This window comes from Schistocerca nitens, chromosome 1, assembly GCF_023898315.1.
Source record: "Schistocerca nitens isolate TAMUIC-IGC-003100 chromosome 1, iqSchNite1.1, whole genome shotgun sequence".
In the NCBI taxonomy this organism is placed as follows: domain Eukaryota; kingdom Metazoa; phylum Arthropoda; class Insecta; order Orthoptera; family Acrididae; genus Schistocerca; species Schistocerca nitens.
Window position 1 is genome coordinate 30064056 of NC_064614.1, and position 18698 is coordinate 30082753.

The window sequence follows — 18698 nt, forward strand, 5'->3', positions numbered from 1 at the left end:
GAAACAGTTAAAAAGTTTTCTAGGGCTAACAGGATTTTACCGTAAATTTGTAAAAGGACAAGTGTTTAATGACGAAAATTTGAATAACCTCTTACGCAAAAACGTTCCGTTTGTGTGGACTGACGGGTGTCAGGCCGCTTTCGACAGATTAAAATACGAGTTGTTAAGATCTAACATACTATTTCATCCTGATTTATCGCTACCCTTCCATCTGGGAACGGATTCGTCGAATTACGGGGTGGGGGTAGAACTGTTCCAAGAAGTTGGTAAAGGAGAGGATAAGGAACACCGGACGATAGCGTTCGCGAGTCGAACTTTATCAAAAAGTGAGCGAAACTACACGATTTCTGAGAAAGAGTGTCTCGCTATCGTGTGAGGATTCAAGAAGTTCAAGGGTTACCTATGGGACCGTAAGGTGATTATTCATACGGACCATAAGGCGCTCACTTATCTGAAGGATTGTAAACTACTTCACGAAAGACTGACTAGGTGGTCGCTGTATTTACAGCAATTTAACTATGACATCTGTTACGTAAAAGAGACCGACAATTGCGTAGCGGGTGCGTTGTCGCGTTTGCCCGAGTCTAATCAAGAGATATTGAAAGATGAGTCAGATGGAGTGGTCAAATTATACTATTTTAAAGAAGTTGAGGGACGTAAATTAATAATGAACATCTGTAAGAATCTACGTCGTCATCAGAACGAGGACGGTTGTTTAAATATGGTGAAAACCCGATATGACGAAAGGAGTCCAGAAGGAGAAAAATTAAGGAAGTATTACAAGATATATGATCATATCTTGTACATACGTAAGAGTGAAGATAGTAATATTTGGCGGGTATGCTGGCCCACCAAATACGTCACGGAAATAATTGACTACTACCATTTGGCGTATGGTCACTGTGGACCAAAGAAATGTACGGAAAAGCTGAGTGAAGTAGCGCATTTTAACAACATGTTAAAACGCGTTAGTGACAGAGTGAAAACTTGCGATTTATGTCAGAAGGTGAAGGTTACCAACTGTACGAGTCGTGGTCCTATGCAAAGTATAAGGCCTAACGACACCTTTGAATTACTGTGTGTGGACTTGTACGGACCTTTGCCCAAGTCATCAGGAAACTTCGCCTACATTTTAGTAGTGCTAGAAGCTTTTTCCAAGTTCATCAAACTATACCCGATTAGGAAAGCTACAGCCAAAGCGGTCTATAGCAAGCTTGTGAACGATTATTTTGTTCATATTGGTAAGCCCAAGGCGATTCTATCAGACAATGGGGCACAATTTACTTCTAAGTTGTGGAATGAAGGCATGGAATGTAATGGGGTCGAGGTGATCCATATTTCAGCTTATTGTCCGGCTGGGAATCCCGCTGAGAGGTATATGCGCGAGCTAGGCCGACTTTGCCGTACCTATTGCCATCACAACCATAGGGCATGGGGCCAACATGTAGCAGTATTTGAGAGAATTATGAACACCTTGAGACATGAATCTACGGGATTTTCTCCAGAGGAACTCCTGTTGGGTGACAGAAGTAAAAGTTTAGTGGAGGAGATAATCAAATTCCCTCCGCGGATTGACATTAGTATTGGTGTGAAAAAAAATCGTTTGCGAGAAGTAATGAAGCTAAAAGCCGATGCTCGCATACGTCGTCATGACGCTAAAGCGCGGTTTGCTAAGTTTGCTATCGGAGACTTAGTACTTGTAAAAGCTCATGAGAAATCGAGGAGAGATAGACCATGAAATCTCTAAATTTAAGTTTGTTTATAATGGACCATATAAAGTCATTGGTATACCTCACACAAATGCTTATTGCTTAGAGTATCCAAGCTCTGGAAAACTATTAGGTATACGGAACATTGTAGACTTGAAATTGTACCGACCTAGGATCGATTAATACCACACAATGGGTAATTTGTACAGTATGTAAAATAGAGTGTAAGATTTAACGATTTGCTAGATTGCCATGCTTTTGACTGACCAAGGTCATTAAAGAAGTTGTAATTAATAAGTAATTAATTTTGATTAATCAATTTAATTTTAATCAATTTAATCATGATCTAATCAACTGAAAAATCCAAGCTGCTAGTTTAAGTTTTCAGCTGAGTCACAGTAGATTAAGGAATGTAAATATGATTTTGTAAATAGCTGTAAGATTTCATAAATATGTAAATTACTAGTCATTGCCGATGTACTTAGACGCTGTTTTAAGTTTCAGGCTAGTACATGCGTGTGATGATGGACAGTGTCGAGTTATCCACTGTGATAGTATTGAGGGACTCCTTGAGATTACTCGGGAGTGAGATTTTCCTAAAGAATTCAGTGAAACGGACGTTCTGGAAATGCCGTTACAAGGGCGAGAGAGATCAAGCGTGCCGCACAGGCGGGCGCAACAATATTGGCGGGGCGGAACCGCTGTCGGCTCTTGTGCCGCTGTCGGCATTCTTTGTACTTGCGAGTACGGAAGGCGGAGTTGTTTTTCTTCCCGGACAGCTGATATGAAAGAATTCTGTTGTCAATATTTATGTTTTTGTCGATCTGCTGTATATTATTTTCTTGTCTAGCGTTAAGTGCACACTCATGAAGAGAATATTAATTATGAAAAGATTATATAAAATACGTATTCTATGTAATTAATTATTGATTTGCGTATTTTGATATACCTGTTTTCTATGACCATGTAATCTGATTAATTTTGTAAATAGTATTCCATTTCTTGATACTGGTAGGAATTTTGATTTTTAGAATAGCTAAACCATTTTCTATGTTCTCTATGAATTTTAATATGTTGTCAACCTGTTTTATTTTGTGCAAGATGACAGAGTGGAATAAGATTAGGAGTGTCTCCACTCAATTATTATTGTCTAAATTGGTTTATGGTTAATTAGACGAATGCTGAATTGTTTTGATGTTTTGAGCATATGCATTTCCGCTGTTTCTTTTTTGGGACATTTTCTGAGTCTGTTTACGTTACACGAACATCCTCAGACAATGTGGGGCACGTGTAACGCCGGAAATGCATATCCTCCTACTTCCATTTATTGTACTATAAATTTGTTTTCCTTATTTTTGTTACCTGAATATATAACATTTCTGTGTCTTCGTATATTGTAATTGTTTTACTATTTGTATATATATATATATATATGCATTTATGTCGATGTATAATTGGTTTGTTTCGTAAATATTATTTGTATTTCTACGCTGGCTGTTGCCTAGGGAAAACTGCTATCGAACGATTACATCGATAGGTCATGTGAAGAATCAAAGTGTGTAGGATCTTTGGTAGTGTTAACTCTGCCACGTGGAGCGCGGGCAGAGCAGTGGGAGTCTGGCTGGAGTAGCGAGTGGAGCAGGTGTGTTGTGTGACGCTCCCGCGAGTTGCCGCGCTTTCGGGGTTTAGCAGCATGTACGAGGGGCGTTCAGAAAGTAAGCTCCGATCGGTCGCGAAATGGAAACGACTATGAAAATCCGATAAAGCTTTGCACAGATATGTTGGGTAGAGTCTCTAGTATAACCCCAGTTAGCATCACGTGCTCTTCTCATTTCTGAGCTCGCAGTGAGTGCGTAAAGGTATCTGGAAAATAGTGTCTGCCGCCAAGTACGAGGGCCTGGTGAGAAATTTCGCCTGAAGCTATGCAGCTAACATTACATAACTGTCGTGCTGTTTCTTCTTCAAGACAATTCTCAGCCGCATTCTGCAGGGGCAATGAAGATAATCCTGCATCGTTTTCAAATGGAAATGTGAGATTACCCACAATACAGTCCGCAATTGTCTCCCCCTGCGTTTCATCTCTGGTCACAAGAACCGTTGTCTTTGAAGACAACATTTTGACACAGACAACGAGGTGTAGGCCAGCGTGGAGAATTGGCGGAAAGCACTGGCGGCTGCCTTCTATGATGAGGCTATTGAAAAGTTGGTACAACGCTATGACAAAAGTCTAAGTCAGAACGGCGACTACGTAGAGAAGTAGCTGAAAGGTGTAGCTAATTGTTACAAGTAAAACATTTCTGATGTTCACTGTGGTTTCAATTTGGCAATCAATCGGAGCTTACTTTCTGAACAGGCCTCGTAATTGCGCTCGACTTGCGATGATAGTTTCTGACATGGTGTCGCGGACGGGAAGCCTCGCAAAATTACAGCAACTTAGCATGAACCTTTGTTGGTCATTGTCCCAATTGCATTGCCAAGCAGGGTCCCTTCCTTTTCCGAAATGAACTCGAGTGTCGTTGAAATTCAAAAGCCAGCATAATTCCATTTCACTGCTTTAATTTCAAAGTTCACTTTAAGTATTCATAGCTGGCTACAATAGTTAGATTACACAAGCACAAATTAAGAGTGTGAGTTTTGTTACCATATTTTAGCTTACCTGTGACTGCAGCTCAGCTTGGTACGTACTAAATTTTACTATTGTTAATTGTCCAGAATCATTTAACTCAAGTTCGAAGTTAAATCTCTTATTTCTAAATTACGTAGATTCAAGTAGCTTTGAAATGATTTTTGAGGTAGCCCAAGACTAACTGTATTTTACTGAATTTCGATATGCTTCAGAAACAAAGTTCACTATTAACTTCAGTCACTAAATTAGCTTTCGATTTTCCTGTTTTATTAATCCTTTTGCTAAATTCAGTCAGAGTGTAGCGAAATTTATAACTTCTGACAAACTTTCAGTTTTCACACTGCACGTGTCAACCTTCAGTTGCCACGCTTCTAGTGCTAATTATATGTGTAATAATCTTTCTTTCTCAGTTACTATAGTAATTGTCCTTAGGACTGGCGACCGTAATTTCCCCCAAATCTCAAATATCTAATTACCGCTAGTTGATTGTTAACGTAACGGCCGCTCATTTACTTTCTTTATTAACTTTACCCCTTTTCCAAAATTAATTTCCACCAGTTTCATTTGCATTTTTCCTTTCATTTAGATGTAACCCTTTCCTCCCTCTTTACCGACAGATTAACTTCGGTGACGATTGCTTTTCCCAAATTCCCATTAGGTACACGCGGTTTAATTTATCACTGTCATTAAGGTCGATAAGTGAGGGGGAGGTTACAAACTGTCATCGACTTTGTGTGGGATGCGTTGGAGAGAAGTACTGCAGCACATTCATAGGCACTGACCACCGTCCATTATACGTCAACCGCGCTAGTAGGGGAATAGAATGCCCTACCACAAGATCTCCGTATCAGTGTTGTGGCCAGCTTGAGAGCACGTTGTAGAACATGTTTCCTCCTATTAAGAATCACATGCCCAGGGACCATCATTATCTCGGTCTGTTCAGTGTAGTTATTGCCTTTGAATAAAAGTGTCATTTCCGTTCGTCTCATTCCATATTTGTTTAAGTTACCTCCTGTACTGTAATGAAGCAGTCCTTTTTATGAATGGTCCAAGTTTCACCGTGCTGTGTTACTTGGGAGTGACACGTACTGCAAAAGTTTTGCACACCAGTGTCTGAAATCTCCGGATCACCTCATAAAGCTTGACGGGCCTGTACAATTTGCTGCACCAGTTCTTCAATCGTAATGTGCGGTTCACTTTTCAGATGACACCAGACAGAAAAGTTGAGAGCATGCAGGTCAGGTGACCTTGGAAGTCAGCGTACAGGCTCTGTTCGTCCCATCAGGAGCCGTACAGTACATGCAGTACATTCTACAGATTTGTGCATGGGAGCGTCATCAAGCAGTCCTGGAAGATCCTGTCTCAGAACCGAGAAATCCATCGTCCATCAAGTTTTGTTTAAACTGTTAGTGACCCAGTGATACGATCACCTAGTACTACTAAGCATGCACGTAATGAGAAACGTAGTTGATATCAAACTTCAGCTCAATTAAATAGAGATATAAGCGAAGAGTTTACATTTCAGATATACTTGTATTGAGTGGCACGACAATTTCGTACTGCAGTCCGTGTCGTTTCGCAATCACACGTTCGCAGTTATCTTGCAAACTGCTTGCTTGTGACATTTCCGCTGGAAAGTCTTTGCTTCTACCATCATTATTTTTTTAAACCGTACGTTCTTCAGTATTTAGGTTGATACAAAGAATATAATTAATGAATAACATACACCACACAGTAATTTTCCGAAAACTTCTTTTCCAAATATTGAACCGTTCACAAAATGAAAATGGTATTAAGCTTTACGCAGTTCCTTTTGTAACGGTCCAGTAACGTACGTTTTGTACTTCTCTCTTCTTCTTCCTTTGTTTAAAAACAAGAAAAAGAAGAGAGAGGGAGAGACAGAGAGAGAGACAGCACAAAGAAATCGCATCCGAATGGGACAGCAATCGGTAGATGTGACATACATGTACAGACAAAACAAATAATTACAGATTCTGAAAAACTGGATGATTTATGTATACATCAAAAAAAGTCTTACATCAGCTCGGTTTGGAGAGTTCCGGAACCTGTACTGAAAATTGGCATACAGGTCAACATAAACATCATTTCCACCCTTTTTATTGTTCATGAAAACCACACAATGCATGTTGTACCACCATACAGCGAGACCTCCAGTGGTGGTGGTCCAGACTGCTGTACACACCGGTACCTCAAATACCCAGTAGCACGTCCTCTTGCATTGATGCGTGCCTGTATTCGTCGTGGCATACTATCCACAAGTTCATCAAGGCACTGTTGGTCCAGATCGTCCCACTCCTCAACGGCGATTCGGCGTGGATCCCTCAGAGTGGATGGTGGGTCATCTCGTCTATAAACATCCTTTTTCAATCTATCCGAGGCACGCTCGATAGGGTTTCTGTCTGGAGAACATGCTAGCCACTCTACCCGTGCGATGTCGTTATCCTGAAGTAAGTCATTCACAAGAAGTGCGCGATGGCGGCGCGAATTGTCGTCCATGAAGACGAATAACTCGCCACTATGCAGTCGATATGGTTGCACTGTCGGTCGAAGGTTGGCATTAAAGTATCGTACGCCGGTTACGGCGCCTTCCATGACCACCAGCGGCGTATGTCGGCCCCACATAATGCAACCCCAAAACAGCAGAGAACCTCCACCTTGCTGTCCTTGCTGGACAGTGAGTCTAAGACGTTCAACCTGACCGGGTTACCTCCAAACACATCACCGACGATTGTCTGGTTGAAGGCATATGCGACACTCATTGGTGCAGAGAACGTGATGCCAATCCTGAGCAGTCCATTTAGCCTGTTGTTGGGCCCATCTGTACCGCACTGCATGGTGTCGTGGTTGCAAAGGTGGACATCGCCTTGGACGTTGGGAGTGAAGTTGCTCATTTTGCAGCCTATTGCTCACAGTTTGAGTCGTAATACGACGTCCAGTGGCTGCACGAAAAGCATTATTCAACCCGGGGGCGTTGCTGTCAGGGTTTATCAGAGCCATAATCCGTAGGTATGAGTTATCCACTGCAGTAGTAGTTCTTGGGCGGCCTGAGCGAGACATGTCATCGACAGTTATTGTCTTTCTGTATCTCCTCCATGTCCGAACAACCTCGCTTCGGTTCACTCAGAGACGCGTGGACACTTCTCTTGTTGAGAGTCCTTCCTGGTACAAAGTAACAATGCGGACGCGATCGAACCGCGGTACTGACAGTCTAGGCATGGCTGAACTACAGACAACGCGAGCCGTGTACATCCTTCCTGATGGAATGACTGGAACTGATCGGCTGTCGGAAGCCCTCTGTCTTTGGGAGGGTTTACTGGCATTTCTGGTGGAATATCCACAGTCAATGCGTATCTTAATGAGTTGTGGGAACCGAGGTGATGCAAAACTTTTTTGATGTGTGTGCAAAAGAAAGAGCTACACAAACTGCGCAGTTCAATAACTCTTTAGTCCACCTCTGGCTCTTATTCAAGCACTTACTCTGTTAGCAAAATGGCTCTGAGCACTATGGGACTTAACTGCTGAGGTCATCAGTCCCCTAGAACTTGGAATTACTTAAACATAACTAACCTAAGGATATCACGCACATCCAAGCCCGAGGCAAGATTCAAACCTGCGACCGTAGAGGTCGCGCGGCTCCAGACTGTAGCGCCTAGAGCCGCTCGGCCACTCCGGCCGGCTTCTGTTAGCAATTACTGATAGAGTTCCTTGATGTCCTCCAGGGGATATCATTCAAAATTCTGTCCAGTTGGTGCGTTAGGTCGGCAAAATCCCGAGATGTTTGGAGGACCCCGCTCACAATGCCCCAAACTTTCGCAGTTGGGGAGAGATCTGGCGACCTTGGTGGCCAAGTTACGGTTTGGCAAGCATGAGGACAAGTGGTAGAAACTCTTGTCGTCTGCGGGCGGGCATTATATTGCTGAAATCTTAGCCCAGGCTGTCTTGCCACGGAGGTCAACAAAACGGGGCGAAGAATCATGTCGAGTACCGCAGTGCTTTAAGCGTGCTGCAGGTGACAGCCAAAGGGGTCCTGCTATGTGATGAAGCTGGTTGTCGGACCGCATGTTGGGCGCGATACTCGGCTTGATATCCCACCATTGCCTGGTTCGTCTGCAGAGAGGTCTCTGGTCATCGGGGCTCAGTTCGAAGTGGGACTCATAACTGATGTAGATTCTACTCCAGTCAGTGAGCTTCTAGGCTGAATATGCTAGACACAACTGTTGGTGTAAGGGGTAAATGGTGGTCTCCACAGCAGGGGCTGTGAGCTCAGACCCCTTTCTGTGAGGCACATGTTAATGGTCCTAGTGGTCACCGAAGCACCAGTTGCACGTCCAGTCGATGGAAAATAATGAATTCGGCGCTCTGAGTGCTTCTCTGACGAAGGCTCGGTCCTCTCGTCTCAGGGTCGACCGCTTCCTTCCTGACGCTGTGATCGACCATGGTTTACCTACTCCTGCCAACACTGTCGTATAGTGACATTGCTCCTGTTCAAAAGTCAAGCGATACGCCGATTTCTCCAACCGGCTTCTTTTGAGCCCAACTACACATCCTCTCTCAAATGCCGACATCTGCGTATACTGAAATGTCCTGGTAGTTTAAAACTGTGTGCTGGACCGATATTCGAAGTCGGGACCTTTACCTTACGCGGGCAAGTGCTCTACTAGCACAATTAAAGCAGTGAGGACCGGTCCTGACACGTGCTTGGGTAGCTCAGATGGTAGAGCACTTACCCGCGAAAGGCGAAGGTCCCGAGTTCGAGTCTCGGTCCGGTACACAGTTTGAATCTGCCACGGAGATCCATAAGAGCGCACACTCTGCTCCAGAGTGAAAATTTCAATCTGCATATATTACTCACGCGCCTGTCTACGAGGAACAGTTACTGCCCAACGGAGATCATGGAACGAAATTCGCGAAGACTTTAAACCCTCGTATCGGCATGTCCCCTGTTTTCTATTCTTGCCAGCTATGCGGTGAAACTGAGCTACAGCGTCATACATTCTCCCGTCGGCCGCCAAAGTTTACAATTTTGCGTTTGCCGTCGATACCTGTTCGTGGCGCGTTTTTAATCTTTGTGCGTATTAATTTCAGTTTTAAAGTTAGGAATATTAATATCAAAGTGTTGCTGGGTGATGGGAAAAGGATGACAGGTGGGAAAAATCCTTTTATTAATAATTTTGAATAAAAAAAGAATGGGCTAGGAACGTCCGAGCTGCCGTCCAGCTTCGCCTTCCGGAGAACGCAGTATCCGGGAAGCTGATGCAGGTGCAGAACAACATCTGACAAGGGGAACACACGTCAAGCAGATATTTGTAATTTTTTATATTTACTGCCCATGACGTTCAGAACTCAAATATTAATCGCCATAAATAGTTAGGTGCTCTCAAAAATTCTGAAGAAAATCGACTTTGAATCTTTCCGACCGTCTTTGATATATTGAAGCAAGGGAAATTTTTCTCGATTGGACATGTGGCTATGTGGTGGAATGTTCATCTGCCCTTGGGGGCTGTAGCTTCGATTCCTGGCTGGAGAGTTTTTAAACAGAGGTTCATGCCCTGCTAAAGATTACGTGAAGTTTAAATTATTTAAAGATGAAAAACCAACAGTAGCGCTCGAGTCTAGTAATTGGTGGTTTGAGTTTCGTTTCGGTCATTATTTTCCGCTTTTTTCCGTTCGGTTACTGATCTTCTACGAAAGAATGTTTGAATAAAAAAAAATTACAAATTAAATTCCTTTTCACCCATACATATTTACGCTTCAGGGATACTTTCATTAAACCTGAAACTTTGTTTGAAATTTTACCAGTGTTGGGAATCGAACCTACGCCACACACCTAGAAGGCCAGCATTCTACTACATAGCCACACGACTTGTCGAGAAAAATCGATCTTGCCATAGCATATTAAAGACGGTCGGAATACTTCAAAGTCTATTCTCTAGAGCATTTTTGAGAGTTGCATTGAACTGCTTTTGATGATTGATATTGATTTCTGAAGTTCAAATACCATAAATACGAAAATTTTAAAATGTTATTGCCGCGTAGTCCCCTTGCAAGAGGCAAGTCGGCATGGGCGACTGGCGGTTGTCTGCATAATTAAAGACAAAATTAAACATTGTGATACTCAGTTTTACATTGTATTCGTTCCGTACTGATGAACAATGGTTTAATTTTATATAGTGAACTGGGATGAAAGTATTTTTCATTATATTTTCAGTAATTTTGTGCAGTTTGCAGTTCTTTTAAATTGCTGTTGGAAGCTGAGACAAATATTTACTCTCTGTTATAACATTCAGTATTTTTTGGTTTTGTTAGTAGCGCCTGTAATATCGGAAAAGTATTTTAATGCATTCAGCTATCATCACTGCTGTTTCAGCTGAACTTATGGACGAGGCCAGACAACTGTACCGTGACGTCATAGGCTGGCAGAGATATTAATATAAAGCAGCCAAAGCCAAAAGAATGGCGTGTACGATTAGCGATTTTTGAGTTGCTGACTGAATAAAGTTAGATAACAGAGAAAACCCATATAGTTGTTTAAGTGGAAGTGAGACAAAAATAATTAAAAACGCGTAACTGCTATTAACTTGGTGCGTAGCATTTACATCATAACTAGGATATTTGTAAACAGCGCAGCTCAGTTCTACGAATAAATGCGTTAACTTCGTGATTACGAACCGTCAGGAAAGTCTGGAGCATATTTAAACGTACAGTAGTTGTTTAGTAAAACATTAACAGGCTTCGAAATAATATTTTTATACAAAAACACTGAGGCATGCACATCACACTCGGTTGTATTCACTCAGTTTTCTGATAATTTACTCAGGTTTATGTTACCAGTATAACTCAAAGAACAAACTGAGTGACTAGACTGAAAATGAAACTCCCTTTTAATCGACCTCCACTTTCAAATGATTACAATAACAATACAAACTAAGTATTGGAAATGCACAGATAGATCGGTTTACATAGAAATAATAAACTCCTTTTACACTATTTTCAACCAGTTATTCAACAAAGATATTACGAGGGCAGTTCAATAAGTAATGCAACACATTTTTTTTCTCGGACAATTTTGGTTGAGAAACCCGGAAATTTCTTGTGGAATATTTTCAAACATTCCCGCTTAGTCTCGTATAGTTTCATTGACTTCCGACAGGTGGCAGCGCTGTACGGAGCTGTTAAAATGGCGTCTGTAACGGATGTGCGTTGCAAACAACGGGCAGTGATCGAGTTTCTTTTGGCGGAAAACCAGGGCATCTCAGATATTCATAGGCGCTTGCAGAATGTCTACGGTGATCTGGCAGTGGACAAAAGCACGGTGAGTCGTTGGGCAAAGCGTGTGTCATCATTGCCGCAAGGTCAAGCAAGACTGTCTGATCTCCCGCGTACGGGCCGGCCGTGCACACATGTGACTCCTGCAATGGCGGAGCGTGCGAACACACTCGTTCGAGATGATCGACGGGTCACCATCAAACAACTCAGTGCTCAACTTGACATCTCTGTTGGTAGTGCTGTCACAATTGTTCACCAGTTGGGATATTCAAAGGTTTGTTCCCGCTGGGTCCCTCGTTGTCTAACCGAACACCATAAAGAGCAAAGGAGAACCATCTGTGCGGAATTGCTTGCTCGTCATGTGGCTGAGGGTGACAATTTCTTGTCAAAGATTGTTACAGGCGATGAAACATGGGTTCATCACTTCGAACCTGAAACAAAACGGCAATCAATGGAGTGGCGCCACACCCACTCCCCTACCAAGAAAAAGTTTAAAGCCATACCCTCAGCTGGTAAAGTCATGGTTACAGTCTTCTGGGACGCTGAAGGGGTTATTCTGTTCGATGTCCTTCCCCATGGTCAAACGATCAACTCTGAAGTGTATTGTGCTACTCTTCAGAAATTGAAGAAACGACTTCAGCGTGTTCGTAGGCACAAAAATCAGAACGAACTTCTCCTTCTTCATGACAACGCAAGACCTCACACAAGTCTTCGCACCCGAGAGGAGCTCACAAAACTTCAGTGGACTGTTCTTCCTCATGCACCCTACAGCCGCGATCTCGCACCGTCGGATTTCCATATGTTTGGCCCAATGAAGGACGCAATCCGTGGGACGCACTACGTGGATGATGAAGAAGTTATTGATGCAGTACGACGTTGGCTCCGACATCGACCAGTGGATTGGTACTGTGCAGGCATACAGGCCCTCATTTCAAGGTGGCGTAAGGCCGTAGCATTGAATGGAGATTACGTTGAAAAATAGTGTTGTGTAGCTAAAAGATTGGGGAATAACCTGGTGTATTTCAATGCTGAATAAAACAACCCCTGTTTCAAAAAAAAAAAAAAATGTGTTGCATTACTTATTGAACTGCCCTCGTAAATTACCTTTCAGTTCTTGAATGATGTTATATGACATTCTTTTTAAATATTCGTTAAGGATGGCTACTCTAATCTCGATGGCTTCCATCAGTGCTGTTGTATTTTTTCTCCTGATGCGTCTCTGCATTGTCCTGCAGCTAAAGATAGGTAGACCGAACAGATCAGAAAAATTCAGGGTGCGGCATTTTAATAAAGACGTGGTTCTGAAGGTGGAGCAGTCACGGCTTTTCTGTGTGTTGAAAATGCTTTCCAGATAATGTCGGTAACTCTGAAGTGCTTGTGACACCTCAAGAAAGAGCAGTCAAATACAGTAATCGTACTATGTTCAAGGCAAGTGATCAGGCAAACATTAACATACCGTATCATGATTTAAAACGTGCCTTTATTTCACAACAAAGGTACATGTTGATCTAACCTCCGAATAATTAGTAACTGTGAAATCCTGCCTTGGAATTGAATGGAGCCATTTTTGTTTCATTGTGTTGTCTTTAGGAGACTTTAACACATGAACCTCGTTTTCTGCAGCACAATTTCCATTAACTTTCGGTCCGCAACACTTCTGAACCATAATAACGAAGTAACTACACAGACGTATTTATGTTGCGCTGAACTCATACAAACACAACTTAGTAACACACAATATGAGGTCTGTGTACTTAAATAATAGTCTTGTAACTAACACAGCGAGTTCCTTTATTCCCAAAACTTCGTTGGTGACATGCAAAACAGCTATTGTCGTTCGCCGTTTCTCAGTGATGTCACAAATGTCACAACTTTGAGTCCAAGGCCTACGAGGAAGACAGGCACCGGAGCGAGTAACTACACTACTGGCCATTAAAATTGCAACACCAAGAAGAAATGCAGATCATAAACGGGTATTCATTGAACAAATATATTATACTAGAACTGACATGTGATTACATTTTCACGCAATTTGGGTGCATAGATCCTGAGAAATCAGTAACCGGAACAACCACCTCTGGCCGTGATAACGGCCTTGATACGCCTGGGCATTGAGTCAAACAGAGCTTGGATGGCGTGTACAGGTACAGCTGCCCATGCAGCTTCAGCACGTTACCACAGTTCATCACGAGTAGTGACTGGCGTATTGTGAAGAGCCAGTTGCTAGGCCGCCATTGACCAGACGTTTTCATTTGGTGAGAGATCTGGAGAATGTGCTGGCCAGGGCAGCAGTCGAACATTTTCTGTATCCAGAAAGGCCCGTACAGGACCTGCAACATGCGGTGGTGCATTATCGTGCTCTAATGTAGGGTTTCACAGGGATCGAATGAAGGGTAGAGCCATGGGTCGTAATACATCTGAAATGTAACGTCCACTGTTCCAAGTGCCGTCAATGCGAACAAGAGGTGACTGAGACGTGTAACCAATGGCACCCCATACCATCACGCCGGGTGATGGGCCAGTATGGCGATGCCGAATACACGCTTCCAACGTGCGTTCACCGCGATGTCGCCAAACACGGATGCGACCATCATGATGCTGTAAACAGATCCTGGATTCATCCGAAAAAATGAACCCACCGATTCCATATTCTGCTAACAGTCATTCGATCTCGACCAACGCAAGCAGCAATGTCGCGATACGATAAACCGCAATCGCGATAGGCTACAATCCGACCTTTATCAAAGTTGGAAACGTGATGGTACGCATTTCTCCTCCTTACACGAAGCATCACAACAACGTTTCACCAGGCAACGCCAGTAAACTGCTGTTCGTGTATGAGAAATCGGTTGGAAACTTTCATCATGTCAGCATGTCGTAGGTGTCGCCACCGGCGCCAGCCTTGTGTGAATGCTCTGAAAAGCTAATCATTTGCATATCACAGCATCTTCTTCCTGTCGGTTAAATTTCGCGTCGGTAGCACGCCATCTTCGTGGTGTAGCAATTTTAATGGCCAGTAGTGTATTTCACCTGAATTTGATAATTCTTAACTGTGTGTTTCAATAGATACAAGCCCTCGATAGCACATGAAAAAGTTAAGGCTTCCAATGGGCACCTTTATCATTGCTCAGTGATTCCCGATGGACCTGCACGGAGCCGATCGTTACGAAGTATGGCGGACAAGAGGAGGAGGAGGAGATTAGTGTTTAACGTCCCGTCGACAACGAGGTCATTAGAGACGGCGCGCAAGCTCGGGTGAGGGAAGGATGGGGAAGGAAATCGGCCGTGCCCTTTCAAAGGAACCATCCCGGCATTTGCCTGAAGCGATTTAGGGAAATCACTGAAAACCTAAATCAGGATGGCTGGAGACGGGATTGAACCGTCGTCCTCCCGAATGCGAGTCCAGTGTGCTAACCACTGCGCCACCTCGCTCGGTGGGCGGACAAGACCATTAGTGTGACGTCACAAGTTCTTTGCAGGGTCCGTACTTCTAGTGGGGCCCATTCTAGTTTTTGCTGTTGTAGGCCTTTCCATCTACATGGCATCGTTCACCTATGAATTCTAGGGGCCCTGTAATGTCGTTTACATTGACAAATTAACTGTCCCAGGGGAGATTTTTGTTTAGGCCTCTCACTGCGGCGGTTCACAGAGTCAAATTATATGAACTTCAGCGCCCGATATCGCACGTACTGTATCTTAAGTAGTATTAAATAAATTCAAATTACTTTTCTTGTCAGAAAGGTACTCGCTGTAACTTCATGTAGTAGCCTCTTTACCTAGAGAACGATTAACACGTTGACTGTCGTGTGGCCGCCGGTAGCCACGGCAGAACTGTGAGCCTGGCGGAGTTTGCCTGGCGTGGCCTTGCGGTGAAACAACCCTCACTAAGGTTGCGTCGGCCAACGTGTCAACATTACGAAATACGTGCCTATGGAAACTACCAGTCATTATGGTGAAAAATTTTAAGCTGTATTGATCGTTAATCGGCCATGACTGTTCAAAAATGTAGAAAATTTTCTCAGAGGTTTAGTTATTTTCATGTCTAAAAAAATTAATTTTGTGACCTTTTTAGTGTTTTGGTGAATTGGATGTTTTTGTGTCAGCTACTGAATCCATTTAATAAAGTTTACATTTCTTCTTCCGTCCAATTATATACCATAAGTGCGTTCCAGATATATTTCTATTTTTTTGTGTAATACGTGGAGAGATTTTGCTGAATGGGGCTGATAGGGTTACATTTTGATTACAAAATTATGTTACGCCAACTAAACAAATATGTCTTTAAGTCACCTAAAAATCATTTTTCCTAAAACTTTCAACTACGCCAACTAGCCCCAGTTATTTTATTTACACGTTTAGTTCCGCAGGACCAAATTGAGAAGCCAATCTCCAAGGTCATGGAACGTATCAGTACATGAAATTACAACATAGAAGTAAAAGATAAAATAAAATATTTATGAATCGAAAAAAGTAAGACCATACGTTTAAGTAATCGCAATCAACAATACAACATAGGAATCAGCTTAATTTTTCAAGGAACTCCTCGACAGACTAGATGGAGTGATCCATGAGGAAATTCTTCAATTTTGATATCAAGGCGCGTGGATTACTACTAAGATTTTTGAATTCTTGTTGTAGCTTATTGAAAGTGGATGCAGATGTTTACAGCACACCTTTCTGTGCAAGAGTGAAGGAACTGCGACCCAAATGCAGATTGGCCTCTCAGTATATATATATATATATATATATATATATATATATATATATATATATATACTGAGAGGCCAATGTCAGTTTACCCAGACTAGTGACAAGAGGTTCGTGAACTTGCGCCACTTATTGCCCGAACTGCCTGTTTCTCAGCAAAAAATATTCTTTGAGAACGGGAAGAGTTACTGCAAAATATGATTCCATATGACATAAGCGAATGAAAATAAGCAAAGTAGACTACTAAGTGTCATAAGGTCACTTCCTTCAGATACCGTAGGAATATCAAAAATGGCTTCATTAAATCTTTGAACAAGATGCTGAACGTGGGCTTTCAATGACAGTTAAATCCGAACACCTAGAAATTTGAACCCTTCAGTCTCACTAATCGTATGTCCATTATGTGAATTTAAAAAGTCGGGTTTTGTTGAATTGTGTGTCAGAGACTGTAAAAACTGAGTATTACTGTGATTTAGCTTAAGTTTATTTTCTACAAGCCATGATCTTATGTCACTATTTGAAACAGAGCCAATGTTGCACAGAAAATCCTTCACTACCAAGTTAGTGTCATCATCAAATAGAAATATGTTAGAATTACTTGTAATACTAGAGGGCATATCATTTATATAAATAAGGAACAGGAGTGGCCCCAACACTGATCTCTGGGGCATCGTTCATTTGACCATGCTCCACTCAGACCTCACATTATAGTTATTCTCATCACTCTGAATAATAAAATTTTTCTGTCTGTTGTTAAAGTAAGAGGTGAACCAATTGTGAAATACTCCCTGTATTCCATAATGGAACAACTTCTGGAGCAAACGGCTTAGTTAAAATAAAAAAATATGCCTAGCGTTCGAAACTTTTTGACGTAATCCATCCAGTACCTCACAGAGAAAATTATATTCTATATCATATATATATATATATATATATATATATATATATATATATATATATATATATGATATAGAATGCTCAATTATCCTTACATACCCAACCCTTTCAATTATTTTAGCAAACACTGATGGCATAGAAATAGGTCTAAAATTGTCTACTTGATCCATTTTTCCATTTTTATAAAGTGGGTTATGTTATTCCCTGTAGAAACTAAAATTTTATTTAACTGACCAGCAATGCTCAGAAAAAGATTGTTAAATCTGACTTACCAGTAATAGAAATGTTTTTACTGCGAACTGACTTTATATAGTCGACCTTGTGCTGCTGACCAGACACTTCCTTCACAACTGACCATATGGTTTAAATTTTATCCTGTAAATTAGCTATTCTATTTGCATACGACATACTCTTTGTCTTCTTAATACATTTTTGAGCACCTTATAATACTGTTTGTAATGGGCTACTGTAGCTTCATTGTGACTACTTGTAACATTTTGGTATAATTCCCAATTTGTTCTTCATGATATCCTTATCCCACTAGTGAACCACCCAGGCTGCTTTTACTGCTAGTTTGATACATTCTAATGGGAAGCAACTCTCAAAGAGCATGAGAAATATGCTATGGAAATCATTATATTTGTCTTCTATGTTATCGGCACTATAAATATCCTGCCACTCTTGTTGCTGTTGGATCAGCTTTCCTAAATAGTTTTTAATTATCTGTAACATTTGTTTGAGTACAAAAAGCCTTTTAGTGTTGAAACTTGTGCATCATGGTCTGAAAGGCCATTCACCCTTTTACTAACAGAATGCCCATTTAGTAGTCCCCATGTGCAGGCTTAGTTGGCACACCCCTAGGGATGAATTGGCGTAACCTGATATGAATAGGCAGAACACAACAACTTTTGAAGGCAGAACTAGAGGTAACTGCCTTTTTAAAGAATATATTCTTCAAAAAGTGAATTACTCATGAAAAATAACACTTAAGAAAAAATTAAATCTGCTTAAATATACAAACAACAGCGTGAACTTGACTCTACGGGGGCTAATCGGCAACCAAGGTCCGATCGGGTGCGGAATGGAAATCACAGTGAAAATTTGATGAAGTTTTGCACAGATGTGTTATGCGGGGACTCTAGTACGCCCGTCGATCGCGTCACATCGCTCTTTCCAGTTCTGAGCGCACATTGAGCACGTAAGATGCCTATAAAATAGTGTCTACCGCCAAGTATGAGGACTGAACCGTGGATTTATCTTCAAAGAATATTCTTAAAAATTTATTTTATTTACTAGTGATTCATCAAGAACATTAACACATTTAATCACACTATGTGAGCGTGGAAGTAGTTGACAGGGAGTAACTGATGAAATCAAAATCAAATTGCTCTTAACAAATGGGAGTTTTGTTCCTAAAAGCACTTCTTTAAAAGAAACAAATTTTGAATTATAAGCAGAAAGCATCCTCTAAA